The sequence below is a fragment of the Miniopterus schreibersii genome (assembly GCF_964146895.1).
Source record: "Miniopterus schreibersii genome assembly, chromosome: 10".
NCBI lineage: Eukaryota > Metazoa > Chordata > Mammalia > Chiroptera > Miniopteridae > Miniopterus > Miniopterus schreibersii.
Genome location: NC_138110.1, coordinates 31,176,497 through 31,192,348, shown reverse-complemented (window position 1 = coordinate 31,192,348; position 15,852 = coordinate 31,176,497). Strand labels below are relative to the sequence as shown.

Below are 15,852 nucleotides of genomic sequence, written 5' to 3'. Positions count from 1 at the left end.
TTGCCAGAAGGGGACAAAGTGCCCAATATTATGGCTCAATTTATATAAAAACTGTTTACCACATGAACCTTTTTCATTCATTCCAATAATGGAATTCATTTAAGTGTATAGAATGAAATTTCATATATTAGTTTGTTATTTGTCTCAGTTCAGCTTTCTCAATAGGGTGCATTTCTGCAGTGTTCTTTTTCTGTTACTCCTTCTGGGTAATTTTACTATGTGTTCTCTTGAACTACACATGCTTCTCTTTTTATCTTTCCCCCTAAATCACCTTATGTCTTTTTCCAACTGTCTCTTAATCTGTGTTTTTCCATAATCATTTATTCTCCTACAGTCCTGCCTTAATTTTTCTAAGTTGCCTCATTTTCTAATATACTTTATTCTTATCATAATTGTCACAGTAATTAACTTTTAGTGAGGGCCTACAGGGTGCATGGCATTGCATTGGCTTTCTGGTCTCTTCGTCTCATTACCTATAATATATATACATATTTTACTTGATAGGCAGTTACTGTCCACCCTCTCCCCCTCACCTTGTCACTGACTACTTAATCACTTGTCCTTTCACAGTGGCATGTTACAAAGGAAGGGAGAAACCAGTAGCTTCTATCAATCCTGTATCTAACCTTCATCACTGAATATGCTCTTAGGTTACATAAGCATCCCCCCATAGACCTTTAGAATGTTTGCTGTGTTGATATATACCAAGTCTGTAAACACAAAGTTAAAGAATCTGGGAAACTACACCTACTATCCCTATAGCAAATGCTTTCCAAGCTTAGGGCATCCTAAATGGGTGATTTTCCCCCTAACTCTTCTGCCTAAGCTAAACTAAGTAAATTATCTGTCTATTGTCAAGTCAGTTAATTATATTTTTTCTCATACATTGTATCTACAGCTATATTTTCTTTATCCATAGTCTTATCTCTCCTTCTAGATTAAAGGACATTTATATTTTTTGCCTACATCTAGTATAATATGTGCTCTTAGAAGGCACTTAATTAAAATATATTGAATTAGACTAACTCATCTCATTTTAGGATGAGCCACATGCAAGAGACAAAAACACACACACACAATAATCTCTGAGTACTGTGTATTCAGACTAAGAAAATGAATTCTTTCAAGAGTAAGGTCTCGGGAATCTCCTTGTTTCCTTGACTTCACAGGCAGACTTGATTTTCAGACATGCCCTTCGCTTTCCCTCTAGCTAAAAAAGAACATATCCATTCAATGGAGACGTCATCGTGGCTGTGCAAACACACCAGGGTTTACTGGATATGGGCTTGTCACAGAGCAAGAGCAGACACTACTATTCCCCTTCCCCTGTGAATTACCCAGCAGCCTGCCACTCAAACCACACAGGCCCTCTGCCCTCCTGACAGAATCCAAGGCCAGAAAAGAGCTTGGAGCCCATCGAAGAGCTCGGAGCCCGTCGAAGAGCTCTGCCTCGCTCTGTATCAACCCGAACTCACTAACTTTATGGCACCCTGACCTCCTACCTCTCTTGGAATCTTTTTCCATTTTGCCCTCCTCAGGACAAATTTTGGCCTGGGAATATATTTGCCTCTTCTCAGTATCCACTTGGTTTTGCTACCAATGGAAAGTGACTTTAGAGATGCCACCATGTGGATTGTCCCTGACAGAAAGGCCAGTGCCCCCCGCCTCCAAGTAACTACCATTCCTGCCTTGGACTCCAGTGCACATCTGCGGAGTTCCACAGATGATACCAAACTGGATCAGGGAGGGAGCACCTCAGAGCTGAACTGCCATTTAGAGTCAATATGGTGACATTACAAAAAGCTAAGTGACCTCGAAAGGACTCCAGTTTCTGTTCTCGCACTAAAAGAACTCATGGCAGGACTTTGAGCCAGTTATTTCACCTCATTGAGCCTGTTTACTCATCAATAAAATGAAATATTATACTATGTTATAGGTATATATCTTGCCAATTCTAAAATTCTGTGCTTAGGTTTTCTTACTTTAATTCAATAAACCCCTCCCTCACAGGAATCTATTCAAAGGAAATTACCCAAACCCAACCGGTGTGGAGCAGTAGTTGAGTGTTGACCTATGAACCAGGAGGTCACAGTTCAATTCCTGGTCAGGGCACATGCCTGGGTTGTGGGCTGGATCCTCAGCAGGGGACGTGCGGGAGGCAGCCGATCAATGTCTCTCTCTCATCGATGTTTCTATCTCTCTATTCCTTTCCCTTCCTTTCTCTTAAATCAATAAAAAAATTATTTTTAAAAAAAGACAAAGGAAATTCCCCAAGATACCACCATAACTTTATATATAAAGGAACATTGCTTATAAAAAGAAACCTGGAAAGAGCCAACTATATATTTAACAATATGGATGGCTAAATATATTCTGATATATCCAAATAGTGGAATTGAATTTTATGCAAATATTTAAAAATATTTTGAAAGAATATATAATACCTACTGTGTTTATTTTACATGTAATTAATGAAACAAAAGAAAGCAATATTCAAAATTATCTGAGTTTTAATATGTAAAAGAAATATGTCAAAATGTAGGTATCAGTTACCTCAGATAGTAGAATCATGTGTGCTTCAATGTTATTTCATACATCTTTCTGTATTTTTCAACTTCTCTACACTGGACATGTGATATTACCTTTTAGTGAGAAAAGAAACAAGTTTAACTTTTTATTACTAAGTTTAAAAACCAAGTACTTTTTTCAGTAAGGAAAAATCCAGAATATAACTGTATAATTATGAATTTTAAAGAGGTGAAAAATACAAAACAGAGATTTGGGAATACATTTTCATAAGTGAGTAGGAAAAATGATTCAGGGTTCACAGTAAGTTATCTGTAGGATATGTAGGCATCAATTTCGCAGTGCTATTTTAAAATATTTTCTGTGATGTATCAACAGTAGGAAATCACAAAAGAACTATTATTTATAGCACCATTAACACAATTCAAAAGAGGGGTTTATGTTTCGAAAACATCTTAAGGGTAAAATAGAATATCTTGATATTGAGCTATGTAAATTGAGATAGCTTGCAACAGCCTTGTTCTTTCATAAGCTATTTTCATGAATAGAATAGATACAATTCAATTAATATTTTTTTAGGTCAGCTGCTCAAAGTGGCCCAAGAAACGATGTGCTTGCAAAAATTGTCCAGATCACAGTCTCTTTTTCGTTGTTGCTGCTATTAACAAGTTTTCTTATTTGCCCTAAAAATAAAACACTGGTCTGTGGTATCATAAAAGAAATAATAATTTTAAAATGTGACCCCCAAAATATTGCATTTGCAGAGGTTCAGATTGTTTTGTGTTGTTTTAATTGTATTAACATCAGCAGCCAGGTTCTTCTGTAGCCATGCCACTTCATTCAAGCTTGTGGCCTCGGAGCTCATTTTGTTACCGTGGGTTTGTGGGAAAGTAGGTGCCCTCGTGTCTGAAGAGAGAGCAGTGAAGCAAATCACCTGCCAAGCTCCCTCCCCTCTGTACGGTCCAGGACTCTGCAAATCCACTTCCTGGGGTACATTCTGAAGCGTTAGGTGGCAAAAACTCTTTCTCCCTAGGTGATTGGATTCTTCAGAGGAAATTAAGTGGGTCATACCAGGCAGATTACATTACAAAGTTTGTTCACACTGAGCGAGAAGTTAATCTTAACATTTGCAAAAGGGGATTTAGAACTTTGCAAAACCAAATATACTGACATCACATTCTCTGCTGCTTAGGGGGATTCCAAGGAGTCCCTTTAACATCTGACAAAGGGGGCCTGCTAACTGTAGTAAATGCTCTGGTAATAGTCCACATTCACTAGGTAAATGATAGACTCCTAAGTTTACAAAACGAAGACCCATTAGATACATAGCCAACCTGGGGGGGGGGGGGAAAGGCGCAAGGTAAAGAATTGAAAGCAAACAGTGGAAGTCTCCATCCAGCTAGATACACGAGAACGGTTATGAATTATTCAAACTGTGGCTCTATTAGTCTTTCCTTCATCAGCTGTTCTGGAGAGGATGAGGGCTGCTGATTTCCCAGTGCATGTGCTTCTTCCCTGTTTGCCGGTTCTGCCTTCCTTACACCCATTACAGGGCTGTGTCATCCTGAGGCACAACACTATTTTAATAATCTCTACTGATTTGTTGTAGGGCTTTTAAAAAAAAAAACCATAGAGAAATCTTGTACCAAACAGCATTTTACTCATTTTATTATTTTTGGCAATTTCCTGGGGTGGAAATTTTTCTGTTTTTTGTTTTGTTTTGTTTTTTAACCCCTGGCTGCTGCTTTACACTATAAGTCTTCAAAGAGATCTTAATGCTAATCTTCCTGTGCAATTGGCTTTGGTGTCAGGTAATTTCCTGAGTTAGGTGACTGTGGAGAAAAGCAGCTAAAAGTCTGTATTGGTGAGCAGTTTACAGCCCTTGTAACAGATCAAGGTGACCTTTCAAAGGCTGCTGTTAACCCAACATCAGTGAATTGTTAAAAAAGACGATCTGGGTATGTAATTTTTATTCTGATGCTTTTTATGATGAAAATTCCTTAAACCCCATTTCCTTTGAAAAAAATAGACTATTTCTTGAGAATCCAATATAAATGTCAAAGTGAACTTATTTACTTAATGTCTTTTTCTTTTATACTTAAAAACTTCTTTAAATCAGCTTCCAATTTTAACACTCTTCTATAATTTATTTTGCACTGGAAATATGTGTAACCTTTTGACTGATCAGAACCCCCTACATGGTTTGTAGGTGGGAGCAAACAAGCCTAGCTATTTGTCTGAAGTGGTCATTGTATTTATATTGTGTGGTTATCCAAACTCAGACTATGAAGGGTATGACTGATAATGTGTATCTGATTGAAAATGACAGTTTCATGAGCAAGGGAAAGTCAGGTGTCAGTAAGCTTTCTGATTGTCCCTCTTGTTCAAAACTCAAACATTTGTACTAAATAATATGAGCCATAGTTTTTTGAGCACTTGGTGTGTTTGAAGCTCAGTTCTTACTGTTTCCATGTACTATCTCATTTAATCCTTTCTCATAACTCTTTAAAGTGGGAATTTTACAGAAGACCAACTACCGTTTAGAGACATTCAATAATCTACTCAAAATCACAAAACTAGTACGGGTGAGAGTCTGGTTTCAAATCCAAGTGTGTGTAACTCCACAGTTGGTCTTCTGAAGAGTTCTTCTACTCTGTTCCCCTTTGCATGTAGAATATTAAGGAAAAGCCTGTGCAGATTCCTTATGAGTTTAACCCAGCAGATAATGCTGTGAACACAATAGAGGTTTCCTCCACTAGACTGAGGTAAAACATTCATCCCCTGCTTTATCTATCCAAGAAACAGCCACTGTGCCCTACATTATGCCCCAATCACCAGTTCTCTCATCAGCCTTCCTTAAAGTACTAGGAATAAACTGTAGGTGATTCCTTAAATCTTAATTTTGTAGCCATTGGGGGGGGGGGGTGTCCCAGGATTGTTCAGAGTTGATAGTGTCTCCACTCCAACACCTCTACTCTTAATGTAAAAGCCCAAATATTGTTTGATTCTAACAGTCTGGATCACCACAAATCCAAAGCTGTGATCATTTTAAATAGTACTGAAACCTAATCTGTTTAAATAATGGTTAAACACAGGGTTTTGATGGGAAAAAATGAATGAAAAAAGTTACCTCCCACCTCTAATCTGGAATTAGAGACAGAAGTTTGCTCTAGAGAAACACTTTGAGACTCCTCCTTCATATACTAACGTAGCGTTTTCAGCATCTGTGTTTACTGACTCATTTAACGTATCTTTTTAGATTTTTTTAAAGGGGCTGTGAGATTATTACTGCATTTCCTATTCAGTTAGTAACTGGCCTTTAAAAATATTTGGTTAACAGAAGTAGTAGATAATGCTCAGTATTTCAAGGGATTAGAGGCAACTTAAAACTGCAGATAGCTATTTCATTAGTTGGTTTCAATGCTTTGGAGGCCTTCTATTCTTATACCTCTATTATCCCTTTTTCTTTCTTTTTTTCTTGTTCCCGAAGTTGAGTCAGCAACAAAAATATATTCAAATTAGACTTGTCATACAGACAAAAAAAAATCTGACTTTGTCAGGGTGGGTGGAGGGGAAAAAAGCAACTTTCTGTCAGTCTTTTGTGTTTCAGCAGCTGGATTCATTGCTGCCATGGTAACGGACCACATGACGAGGTGTATTAGATTGCTGGGTGTTGAGTACAAGGCGAAGAATGAACACAGCGTTTTATTGAAGTTAAAGGTTACTTTGGAGTTTCTTCTGTAGAAACGTGTAAGGTCAAATACTATAGCTTTCAGCATATGTAGTACTTCAGAGGAAGAATTAGGGGCATGTTGGTGCATTTCACTGCAGAACCAGGTAAGGCACGATCGAATCTGTGAAATTGAACTCGTACTTCTGTTAGTAGCATAACTCGCCGGGTGGCGTTTCACTGCCGCCCCCACCCCACCCCCACATGGGCACAGGACAGATTTCCCCCACCCCTCCCCAAGTCCTCTACCTTCAAATTCATGGTTTTCATTTGAAAATCTAAAACGTGGTGGATTTTTATAGTTCTATGGTGATGTGTGTGACGGGATATGTGCTGGAAAGGAAGTAATAAAATGCAATAATTAGTGTCATCTGACCAATGTAAAACTGAGCACTGTTCCCTTGTTTTAGCCTTTGGAAAGTGTTCGTTCTTCTTAGAGGACACCTTATTAGTGGCGTTGGTCCAAAGCTGCTTGGCTCTTATACTATAATTAAGCAGTAGGACAAAGTTCTCCAGCATGTTATTTAGTGCATTTATTATATCTGGGCTTTTCCCCCTCTTTCATCATATTACTGCCAGCCTCATCCAGCATGAATAGTTCAGTTTTATCTATAATTTTTACAGCATATTTTATTTCCATTAGTATTCTGTTCTTTCAGGCATTGTGGTCGTCTGTGTCTTAGAGGATTTAAAAATAGAAGTAAATACAATACGGGTTAGTATAAAATGAACTCTTTTGCTTAGAGGCTGGAAGAGCAGAATGTAAACAATTCAGTGTGGCTTTGAGAAGCATCAATTCCCAGAGCGCAGAAGCCTCCTCCTGCCTTGTTTACTGATCACCCCAGCAGCTTGCTTCCAAAGGGGAGCCTTTGATAGGCTCAAGTTAAAGAAGAAGAACATTTCTTCATTAATAACTTATTTTGGTTTCTTGCGCATGGTTTCCACTGATGTTTGTTGTTTGGTTTTCTCATAAGACATGATGATTTAATTTTTTAGCCAAGGGCTAACCTATGCAACTTCTCTCCTGTTAGAACAAAGTTGACTTGGGAGCTTTAGAGACAAAACCCAGCTAAACAGTAGCAGAGCCTCGCTGTTATTCAAGTATATTCACCGTACAGTATTCACTAGGGTATTTTCATATAAAAAAGCCTTTGAAAAATACTTTCTAAAATCAATTATTTGCCACTAATTGGCACTGATTGTGATAAAAGCCAATAAATTATCCCAAGTTTGATCGTAAGCCACTCTTTCTTCAAAAAAGAGAAACTTAGATTTTATTAAGTCCATTTATGCTCTGTGATTTTCATTGCTATTTCTTTAGTCTCTTTAGTTTTTGTGAGCACTGCGTTATAATCATTATTCAAAACACTTTTCGCCATAACTGCAAAAAAAGAAAACTATTTCTATGATAACAGATATCAAAAGCATTATAATAACATGGAACATTTATAAACTGCCCATGCTTGTATTTGAATTCATTCTTCCCTTTTTTCCTTTGTTGCTTAAATACAGAATAAGCTATGACCTTGTGCTCCAAAACAGAAAGTATTTTCACAAGCATAAGTTATTACTTATGAATAGGAAGTTCCCAAGAACTGGTGAAAGATGGTACCTGGTAAAATATTTTAAAGGGTCAAATTCTCAATACTTAAAATATCTGAGCTAGAAAGTAGCCAGTTTTTATTAAAGGAAAAATAAAGGAGGGAGGGAAAGAAGAAGACAGAGACAAAGAGAGAAGGCACAAGAAAATAAAGACAAAAGGTAGAGATAAAAGTGTAAATGATCTCTTAACCACACTCTCTTCTTTCCCATCAGTACAGGAATAGGTTAAAGCGAGAAATAGAGTTGTATGGATGAGATGAAATTAGTAAAAGGTATTATTATTGCACTATTTTATGTTTCCAGTACATGATTCAGCATAGATAGTTCCTTTCTATTAAGTGAAATGAAAACAATTTCCTATAGTTGATGTTTCGATCCTTGCTATTGTGGGCTAAGATATCAGCCAGCTTTGACATTAGAGCTGGAAGTATGTGAAACTCAATATACAGCCAGGTTTCTGTGGTCTTTATACGCCACATGTACAAGTCATTTCTGAGGTAACCATAACTGAGAGATACGTAAGATGGAATTTTTTTAAATTTTGTTTTGTAATAAGAATTGTATATTTTGAGGAGTATAACAATGATTTGATATATATAGTAAAATTATTAGTATGGTTAAGCTAATTAACATATCTTCTCAAATAGTTACCAAGAGCACCTGAAATGTACTCTCTTAGCAAATTTCCAGTATACAGTACTAACTACAGTCCCAGGAGGTACAGATCTTTTTCTTTTTTTTCCCCTCACCTGAGGATATTTTTTTCCATTGCTTTTCAGAGAGAGTGGAAGGGAGAAAGAGAGAAACATCAATGTGAGAGAGACACATCCATTGATTGCCTCCTGCATGAGCCCCAGCCAGGGCCGGGAATTGAGCCTGCAACCAAGATGCTAGCCCTTGCTCAGAATCGAACTCAGGACTCTTCACTCCACAGGCTGATGCTCTAACCACTGAGTTAAATTGGCTAGGGCTATAGTAGATCTTTAGACTTGTTTATCCCATGTTACTGCAACTTTGTACCCTTTGACCAACATCTCCCTGTTTCTCTCACCCCCCAGCCTCTGGTAACCACCGAACTACTCTCCTCTTCCATGTATTTGACTTTTTAGATTCCGTATATAGCTAAGTTCATACAGTATTTTTCTTTTTGTGTCCAGCTTATTCCACTTAGTGGAATGTCCATCCATTTTGATGCAAATGGCATTTGTAAGTCCAGCTTGTCACCTGTGCTTCTGACTGGCTATATGTCAGAGATTCTCACAACCCTCTCCTCAGTTTTGATCATTTGCTAGGACAGCTCACAGAACTCAGGGAAACATTTATCTTTACTAGTTTATTATATAGTAAAGATTATGATAAAAGATATAGTTGAATATCCGGATGAAGAGTTCCATAGGGCAAGCTCTGGGAGGGTCCCGAGCACAGGCACTCCTGTCCCTATAGATTTGGCATGCATCACCCTTCCAGTACATGGCTATGTTCAGCCCAGAAGCTTTCCAAACCCCATACTTTCAGGATTTTTATGGTGGCTTCATCATGTAGGCACAATCAATCATTAACCAAGTCTCCAGCTCCTCTCCCCTCCTTGGAGAATGGAAGTGGGCCTGAAAATTCCAAGCTTGTAACCAAGGCTTGATTTTACTGGTGACCAGCCCCATCCTGAAACTATCCATATCCTAACCTAGAGCCACCTCATTAGAACAAAAGACACTCCTTTTACCTTGAAAATTCCAAAAGACTTAGGAACTTTTTATCAGGAACCTGGGACAAAAACTAAATATCAGGCCCTGGTCGTTGTGGTTCAGTTGGTTGAGTGTCATCCCATGCACAGAGAGGTCACAGGTTTGATTCCCAGTCAGGTTGTAGGCTCCATCCCTGGTCAGAGGCAGCGTGTGGAAGACAGCCAATCAATGTTTCTCTTTCTCATCTATGTTTCTCTCTCTCCCTCTTCCTTCCTCTCTCTCTAAAATCAATAAAAACATATTTTTAAAAAACAACTAAATGTCAAAACAAAAGATGCCATTAGTGCTCTTATCACTTAGGAAATTATAAGGGTTTTAGTAACTCTGCATAGGAACTGGAAGGCAGAGACCAATATACATTTTTTCTGTTATTTCACAGTCAGACACTATACTTGACATTTGGACAGATAATGATGGGCCAGAGTCCCTAGATTCAGAGTTTCCTTGGAATATGCTTAGGAGTCTCATGATGCAGAACAGATATTATAGAGGGAGGGTGAGAAAATGCTTTGTTGAAAAGGAAGCACTGGGATAAACTTTTAAAATAATGAATATTAAGTAGAGGCAAGGACAGGAGGATCTATGTGGAGGGAACAGTATGAAAATATCAAGGATGGATGAGCTTCAGAAATCTCTGAAAATGTAAGTTAGTTGTGTAAGTTAGGACTCAAAAAGTGTTCAGGAGCCAAATCTACATCACCATCATTGTCATCATCACCACCATCATCACATCATCGTAGCAATCACAGTAACCATGTATTGGTCATTTGTCATTAGGCCAAACACTTTTCATGCAGTATTTTATTTAATCCTTGCCACGAGCAGTGAAACAAGTATTGTCCTCATTTATTGATGAGAAAACTGCACTGCCAATAGTGGCCAAGTGGGGTGTCAGGCCATGCTGAGTCCCCACTTCTGCTGAGTGTTCTCATCTGTCTTCTATGGAATTTGTACTGGGAAGCCATAGGGGGAAATTCGTGTTGTCAGCATCATAGAAAATAGATCGTACTAGATGGACAGAAATAAGTGAAGAAGTTAATGCTATATTTCAGAGCAGGGATGAGGGAGGTTCTGAGCTAAGGGAGTGAAATAAGAATTTGAAAAGGAGCCAGTTTGAGAGGCATTTTGTTAGTTGCCTGTCTTAACAGTAAGTCAAGTAGAAAACACCTGACTTATTTTTTTAAGCCTCTGTGAAAATCATCAATTCCTGTGTGAAGCTCTAGAGCACAGTTGTTGTGGCCACAGAAACAGCATATCTTACAATATGTAAGTTTTTCTAACAAGACCAACCTGCATAAATCATCCTGTTGGAAGCAAGTGCCATCGCATCATCTACGTTCTTGAAAGGTGTGGGACATCATAATACTGTTTGGGGGGTGTGACATCACTGAGGTGGGAATATATTTATGAAAATTTCCCTTTCATTACAATCTGATTTTTTTTTTATATTGACAAATACTGATTTTTTTCTTTCCAGCATATAAAAATTTTAAATATATAATTATAGCTCATTTAGAAAAGTCTTTATCATCGTGGATGCAGTCTTCTAAGTGAATGTCTGATTTGGGTACACTGTTATTCTCCTGCCTTTGCCCCATGAGGTGGGTGCTTTTCTCCTGGCAGTTTATCCAGGTTGATGTATGGATTGGAAGATAGTAGAAGCTGATACTTTCAGTATCAGAGCCTCCACGGTTTACTAAGAAATTACTTTTGATTTCTTCTAAAGTCTTATGATCACTGTGGTTGAAAGAGTGTTGGGATAATGCACAGAAAAGGGTGGAGAAGGTGGGTTGTTGTCTTGACAATAAAAAGCTGAAAGGAGGGGAGGAGTGTTGGTGAGGGGATGTGCAGTAGCCTGGCTAAGAAGGATTTGGATAATACCTGCCAGCCAAAGGGAGTGAGGCGAGAACAGCAGCCATTGGGAACCTGCTGACTATATAATACTTCCCAGCATTTAGGACGACACTGGGAAACCTAAACATACAGGAAGACATGCAAGAGGACATTATATGAATGTTCTGAGGGCTTTTGTTTAACTCTTTTAATTTTAAGTTAATGAATCCTCATTTAGAGAGCAACACCTAGCACATAGGAATCACTGAATGCATATGAGTAGTTATAATCTCTCTGTTGACCCTCACAAAAACCTCATGAGCCAGGTACTTCTATTACTTATCATCTTTATGTTACAGATGAAGACATCAAGACCAGAGAGGGTAAGTAATCTCCCCAAGGGCATACAGTTAATGTGAAAGAGAGAGCCATAGTTAGTGAGGCTCAACCACTAAGGCATCCTACTCTTACTCTGCGTAAAGTCTATTATATGTCAAGAGATAATGTTTACAAAGCACCTGACGTTTAGTAAATTCTTAAATATGTTAGCAATGATTATTTTGTAATAAGATTTAGAAGGCATTCTGGACCCTAGCCGATTTGGCTCAGTGGTTAGAGCGTCGGCCCACAGACTGAAGGGTCCCAGGTTTGATTCCCACAAAGGGCACGAACCTCGGTTGCAGGCTTGATCCCCAGCCCTTGCTGGGGCTTGTGCAGGAGACAACCAGTCAGTTTGTCTCTCTCACATTCATGTTTCTCTCTCTCTCCCTTCCACTATGAAAAGCAATGGAAAAAATATCCTCAGGTGAGGGTTAAAAAAAGAAGAAAAAAAGGTGTTCTGGTATTTATGTCCTTTTACACAGCACTGCTCAGAAATAGTAAGATCTTTAGGTCAGCTTTGGATTTTTCTCATGTAAGTTTGAGTAAAGCTCTTTTTACGAGCATGCCCATTGTAAATTGAGGGAGCCTGGTTTTTACCCCAATACTATCAATCAGTTTGACTGACAACTTTAACATTTTCACCTCTAAGAATGTGCTTCATAGAAATGTTCCATATACACATCTACACAGCTTTGACCTTTGACAAAGAATGACTGCTTCTAACGGTACTATTATGAGAGCAAGTGTACTCCCTTTCCATGCTGGGTGTTCGAATAGTATATCAATTTGTTCATTGTGGTCTTACTGGGAATTAAGTGCTCTGACATTTGCATAACCTAAGAGAGCTCTTGAGAGGTAGGCAGCCAGGAAGGGAAATCAGGCCAGAGGCTGGAAAGGCACAGATTTAAGGGGATGGCTTGGGAACAGAATCCTCAAGGTCACGTGGGAGGTTCCAGGCTGAACCCAACCAGACCCTACAGGGATGGGGGATGTCAGGCCCACGGGCTGTATAAGTCCCTCAAAATCATTTGGCCTGGCTCTGCTGAGGCCTCACCAAAGAGAAGCAGTTCCAGCCATCACATTAGGGGTGAGTTAATTAAATGTTTGACCAAATATAGCAGACTAATTTTTAAGTTGATAATCTTGTATGGCCCAAGAATGATGTTATAAATATCCAAATGGCTCTTGGCAGAAAAAGGGTTCCCCACCTCTGCCCTAGAACCAAGTCAGGTATAAATTTGGGTTCTGCTCTTTTCCCTATAATATGGGTTAGGTTAGTTAGGGGTAGGTGGATTGTCAGCTTCTGTACAGAAAGAATTTTATGGCAAATTAGGTGACTTGCAATCTAACTGAAGTAAGAATCTCAACAGATGCAGCATTAAAAATACTTAAACACTATAGATATAAGCTTTGCAAGAACAACAGCTCTGTTGTGCTGGAATTCCTGGAGAGAATGATACCATGGTGGGCTGTGCTTGAGAAATGAGCAGCAGACCAAGTAGAGGAGTTTTGAGGACACCATGGCTCAGGAGAGCAGAAATGTGAGGACTCTAAAGGGATTCAGGAGACTGCAAAAGAGAGAAGTCAAGGTGAAGCAAGTCTGGGTGACTAGCAGATGCCTTGTCGTCTGCATCTCTCACTCTTATAGCTCCTTTTGTCTTTATTTGTGACTTCAGAGTGCCTGAGCTAATTATGTCATTGGGTAAATGTGCCAGTTGACTACCCATTAGAGGACAAGAAAGCTGACCAGCAGACCTCCTACCACTCTGCTCCAGGGGGGATAGGGTAAGAAAATCTCTCTCTAGATATTTGTCCTCTGCTATGTCACTCCTATCTCAGATGGCTACTTCTTTAGGAGTTTAGGAGATAGTTTCTTTCAACTATTAGGCACTGTGTTGATAATGTTAGTATCTTACAAGGTCTCCAAAGTCATTTCTGCAAATGTTACATGTTATTATCTGGAGAAGCTTTTATTAACCATAATACCTAACATTTGCATTGTGATTTACTGTTTGCAAAGTATTTCAACTGCATTATATTTAAATCTCCTAACAATCCTGCAAGGAAGATGACATTGTCATTCCCTTTTTATTGAAAAGGAAAATCCAGCTAAATGAATTTCTTGGAGGCACTGAGTTAGCAAGCAAAGCATAGATTTTAACTTACTGATTTACTAACACACGCTGCTTTACTCAAAGTCCCTCTCATCTTTAAAAGTGAAACTCTCCTCAGTGATAGGTATTTGCTTTAGAATACTGCTATTACAAATAAAGAGCACTCACATTTATTTAGATTATTCAGATTAAATGCTCTTTATTGTTAAAACCGTCAAGACAGTTTACTTACACAGTAGATATTTAATAAGTGTTAACTGTCTGATTATTGTCTCTCTCTGCTCCTCAAAAGTAATCATTCTGATTCTCACACATCTGATGAAAAGATTATTTTGGAATTGAAGAGAATAGTCAGCAATTACAATTCCCAATGTGAGAAACTAATGTGAAAAAAACATGAAACAAGTTTCTTTTTAATTTAAGAAAATAATCTAACCTCTAACATCTACGTGAGCAGATTTTAAATAACCCAAATGGCCAAAACAAAAAGGCAAAAAAGCATACACTTTTGCCTACATAAAACCAATAAAAAGAAATTATTATGAGCCCCCAAACTACTCCCTTCCATATTCACACAACCATGAAACGGTATATACAATTTTATCTTGCCAATGTAATGCCCTATTACATTCCTAGGTGTGTGTTTTGCTTTTGTGTTACAAGCTCTCTTCTTTACAGCCCTCCTTTATCCAACATTGTTCTTGAGTTTAGCTATCTTTTGTGTCTACTAGAGATATCAAAAATACTCTTCCCTCTGGCAAACTGTCTGTGAAAACTAATGATTAAAGTCTGGGCAGGAGAAACGAAGCCAGAGCGTGTGATTGTCAGCAACAAGTTTTTCCAATTTAGCTAAACTGAAGTTCTTTGGCCTTCCTTTTGCAAATACTTTTCTTTTTTTAATGTAAGAAAGCCACTCTGAATTGCAACATTTATTACCTTTGGTATTTAAAATTGTATTAAAATAATCCTTTGGGTTTAAATGTTCTCTTCTGACAGTAATGCTAAGATCTGAGACTCTTGTTTAGGATTAGGGTTAGACAAGAAAAGAATATTAAATTGAAGGAGAGCTTTTCTTACCAGCTATTAAATAAATTATAAAGCTATAATTATAATTAAGTTGAACTCTAGTTAAAGAGGGTGTTGATACAGACACAGTCATGGAGAGTGTGGACAAATATTTGCTGGAAAAAGCAGTACCTATCAGTAGGGAAGATTATTATTATTATGTAGTAAATCAAATGGTGCTGGGAAGGAAAAGGTCTTCATAGCACAAAATAATTCCAACTAGATTAGACTTATAATAATACTTAATACTTATAATACTTTAATACTTATAATAAATTGAGCTGTAAGAATTAGAAGAAAATATTGAGGAATTTTAAAAACAGCTTTAAGAGATATAATTGACAATAAGCTACACTGTTTAAAGTGTACATATTATAAGTTTTGACGTAATGTGTACACCCTTTAAGCCGTCTCTAGAATCAAGGTAGTGAGCGTTTCCACGTGTTTCCCCGTGTTCCTTGGTAATGCAGCCCGCCCACCCCTCCCCCTTTCCCAAGCAACCACATGTCTGATCTTGGACACTGTAGATTAGTTTGCATTATCTAGAGTTTTTTATAAATGGAATCATTCATACATACTCTTTTTGTCTACTTTTTTCATTCAATATAATTCTTTTCAGGTTCATTCATATTGTTGCATGTATCAGTGTGCTCATTTTGTTTTATTTATTATTTATTTATTGTTTCTAGTTTTTTACTATTACAAAATAAAGCCACTATGATGAACATTCCTGTGAAAACCTTTAAATGGATATATATTTTCCTTCTTTTTGAGTAAATACCTAGAGGAATTTTAACGTATATAAAAAAAAAAGAGTTTATAAGTATAAAAATGAAGGTTCAGAGAAGAACAAGTTATA

The 15,852-nt window shown here is 37.8% G+C and overlaps 1 protein-coding gene across 19 annotated transcripts in view; it reads left to right on the top strand.

Annotated features, from left to right (window-relative positions):
- DTNA (dystrobrevin alpha) overlaps positions 1 to 15,852 on the top strand; it is a 321,248-nt gene that overhangs the window by 163,136 nt on the left and 142,260 nt on the right. For 5 of the 19 annotated variants that reach the window (XM_081149628.1, XM_081149629.1, XM_081149626.1 and 2 more), the window contains exon 1: positions 6,170 to 6,363. The exons of the other annotated variants lie outside the window; for them this stretch is intronic. The gene's annotated coding sequence lies outside the window, so the exon portion shown is untranslated. Of the gene's footprint in view, positions 1 to 6,169; positions 6,364 to 15,852 lie in introns of those variants that run through there. 19 annotated transcript variants of the gene reach the window in all.